We start from the raw sequence: 4270 nt of genomic DNA, 5'->3' as shown, positions 1-4270 counted from the left end.
TAAGTTTCAGAAAGAATCTAGTTAGTTAAAATTCTTTATTTAATTAAATACAAGAAAAATACAAATAGTTTATCTAGAAATGAAATTCATTAAACTATGTTTTTCTTAAATTAATTTCAAAGAAATTAATTATGTTGCTATTCAATTTTATTAGGTCAAACTAATATAATTAACCTAGCACAGTTATCCAAATCAGGCAAATGGGCCTTCACAATGGGGGTTGTTCATGTGAGGGGGAGCTGGGTCCAGTATGTCGCACCCACTTCTAAGGCTCCCAACTCTCACACAAGGCCCAAAAGAGAGGAATTTAACCTTAAAATGAACAACTGTTATTAATTGAATAGGCCCATTAACTAAATGAGCCTAAATAAAATCTATCAGGTTATGACATTTTATTTAGCAACAACAACCTATATGTATCTATAATAGAAATTAAACATATAGGCTCACACAGGCACACAGATTTGGATGGATCCTATCATGTTACTAGGTCATACACAGATGAAAGAAGTTTGTAAAATTTACCTGTTACAAATTATCTACTTGATCTATCATCAATTGAACCATGAGTTAAAATCAGATCATTTGATCTGTCAACAAGTTAACCCTGGCAATTTAGATCAAGTAATAATAGCTTTTAGAAAAACTTACAAACAATCTAAAACACATACTCCTGCAGCAAGGTTAGATCTGGATAGTTGGATGTAGGATTTATTTAATTTTAAATCTATATTTCGAAAAATAATATTAAAATTAAACCTACCATTTTGAAAAATTAGGTTTGGGTAACCTAAATGTCATTTCTGTTAACTCAAACTTTTCGATCTCCTTGTTTTGATGATTAGCAAATATTTGATTATTATTTGTTACTAATGATTTATTGATTTTGTAGCAAATTTAAAAGAGAAAATAAATATTTTGGTATTTTTACCAAACTTTTAAAAGCAACACTAAATGGACTCAACAAGCATATCAAGAGCAAAAGATTCATCAAGGGATCAACAACTCAAGACCCTATTCAAAAGAGGTCTTCAAAATCCCAAAGTCAAAAAGTCAACCCGAAAGTCAAAGTCAAAGTCAAAGTCAAGGTCAACTCTCGGGAAAAATCAACTTGGGATCAAAAACATGCAAATCAAGCTAGGAGGCTCATCTACATCAAGACTACTCAAAATTAAATGGTATAAATCTACTTTAGTCTTGTTAAAGTGATTTGCATAGCACACTAAGTTTTTATAAATTTGAATTTTGGCCCATTCACTAACTTGTGCAACAAGTTTTCTCACACGATAGTTCAAAAAATTTTTTGATTGAATTTCTAAATCACATTTTGTTTAACTAAGAGAACAAAGTTGGAATTTCTGAAATCGGATAATCGAGTAAGAAGTTATGCGCGTTTAAGTCCCGAAAAGTGGCATTTTTGCCACTGGTCAGCCATCCGGAATTCCGGTTGTAATCAATCCGGAATTCCGGTTCCCATCCGGACTTCCGGTTCATGGCTGACCTCACCTCGGGAAACGTGCTAACGGCTATAAACGGCTAGTTTTTTATCAAACACTATATAAACTCGATTTTTCTTTCAAAAAATAAGAAGGTTGAGCATTTATTACATATATCTAACCTATCTAAGTGAGATTAAGGAGCTTCTAAGTTTGAAATCCAAACCAACACTTTTCACACACTTTGAGCCAAAATTTGATTTTATTCATCTTAAGTGTGCTTGCTTTTCACTCTAGGTTTCCATTGTATCATCATATTTCTAGAGTGATTTTAGCTTGTATATCAAACACATTTCCATATTGTGATTGAGGTGAGGTTGGCACCGGTTTTGTAAACAACCCGGAAATAGTGAGATTGGCACTTTAACAATCCGAGAAAGAGGTTAATAGTCCTCGGGGGTGCGAAACTATTGTAAGAGGTTTGGAAATACCTTGGTGAAAATTTCCGGTTGTAAGGGTTAGTCAAGCCCGTTAACTTGGCTCGATATTGGAACTCAAAGCTAGGTCCATAGCTTTGAAGACCAAGGACGTAGGTGGCATAGTTCTACCGAACCTTGTAAAAATCGAGAGTTTGCATTTTCTAATCCTTAAACTCTTTACTTTACAAGTTTAATTATTTGTCTTAATATATTGCTTGCCATACTACTTGCTTTTACTTGATTAATTGACTAATTGCATAATTTTGTGTTAAAAGTTTTAATTTTCCGAAATTAGTTTAAATTTCCAATTCACCCCCCCTCTTGGAAACATATCTTGGGCTAACAATTGGTATCAGAGCAAGGGCTCAAATTATTTGATTAGATTTCACAATCTAGAGCATGGCGTTTCCAAGTAATTCACAAAATAACATGTTAGAAGGTTTTAGCACAAATAGAGCACCATACTTCAATGGAGTAGATTTTCCTTATTGGAAAATTAGAATGGAAACTTACCTTCAATCTATTGACTATGATTTGTGGCATATTGTGTCTAGTGGTCCTTATGTTGCTAAACATGTCATAAATGGTGTTGAAGTAATTAAGACTTATGAAGCATATGATGAAAATGATAAGAAAATGCTTTCTAAAAATGCTAAAGCTAAATATGCTCTTATATGTGGTTTGGATAGAGATATTTTTAAAAATATTGAACAAGCCTCTACCGCTTATGACATGTGGAAAATGCTTGAAGTTACTCATCAAAGAACTAGTGCTATGAAGGAAACTAAAATTCAAATTTATTCCACTCAATATGAGAACTTTAAGATGAAATCGGATGAAACCATTGCTAATATGTATACTCGCTTCACTACAATTACTAATGGTTTGAACTCTCTTGGCAAGGTACTTACTCAAAAGGATATGGTGACCAAGATTTTGAGAAGTCTCACCAAGGCTTATCAAGGAAAGGTGGTTGCTATTCAAGAAGCCAAGGATCTCTCAACACTTCCCTTGGAAGAACTAATTGGCTCACTCATGAACCATGAAATTTTCATGAGTGCTCAAGAAGAAGAGGAAGTTGAGAAGAAAAAGAAGACTATTGCATTCAAGTCTTCATCCTCCCATGCCATTAGTGAAGAAGATGAGGAAAGCTTATGTAGTGACATGGAGGACTTGGCACTCTTCTCTAAGAAATACAAAAAGTTCATGAAATTCAAAAAGAACTTTGGGAAGAAGCCACAAAGAGGGAATGACTCAAAAGAAAGAAAAAGCAAAGATGATCCACCAATTTGCTTTGAGTGCAAGAAGCCCGGACATATGAAGATGGATTGTCCAATGAGAAAGAAGAACAAATACAAAGGAAGGGCAATGTTGGCGGATTGGCTCAATAGTGACGAAGAGGACTCGAAGAAGAAGGAAAGAATGAAGTGGCAAACATGTGCATGATGGCACTTGATGATGGGGTAAGCATTTCTAACCAAAATGATTGTGATAGCGAAAATGATGATGATAACTTAGATATGTCATATGATGAGTTGTCTAATTCATTTAAGGAACTATTTGATGATTTTGGTAAATTGCTTGTTAAAAACCAAACCCTTAGAGAGAAGACCAACATGCTTTTAAAAGAAATTGAGATTTTGAAAATAAATGAAAAAGAACTTATAGCTAAATCTCAATGTGCTACATGTGCTTCACATAAGAAAGAAATTATTGATTTGAAAGCCCATGTGAGAAGCCTAAAAAATGACATATATACCTTCACTAGAGGTAAGGAAGGCTATGATCTCATGGTGGGAAACCAATCATGTGGTTTTTCAAAAAATGGTATTGGTTATGATCCTAGTAAGAAACAAAATTTTTGAGAAACTTTTTTGTGAAATCATCTAGTCTACCTCACTTTACATGCACATATTGTAACCGAGATGGTCATACTATTTCCTATTGTCATGTAAAGAAATTTGCATATCTAGGCAAGACTAAATGGGTACCAAAGGGTTCTAGAACTAACATGAATGGACCCAAAGTTATATGGGTACCAAAAGCCAACAAATGAATTTGTTTTTGTAGGAATCAACAAGAAAGAGCCAAAGCTTATGGTTCTTGGATAGTGGATGTTCAAAGCATATGACCGGTGATCCATCAAGATTTTCTAGCTTTAAAAGCAAGGAAAGTGGCTTTGTCACTTTTGGAGACAATTCAAAAGGAAAAATCTTGGGCATTGGTGATATCGGTAACATATACTCTCCATGTATTAAAAATGAGCTTCTTGTTGATAATCTTAAACATAACTTGCTTAGTATTAGTCAATTATGTGATATAGGTTTTCGTGTTGTGTTTGAATCCTCAAAATGC

Source organism: Cannabis sativa, chromosome 5, assembly GCF_029168945.1.
Source record: "Cannabis sativa cultivar Pink pepper isolate KNU-18-1 chromosome 5, ASM2916894v1, whole genome shotgun sequence".
NCBI lineage: Eukaryota > Viridiplantae > Streptophyta > Magnoliopsida > Rosales > Cannabaceae > Cannabis > Cannabis sativa.
Note: the sequence above shows the minus strand (reverse complement) of the source record.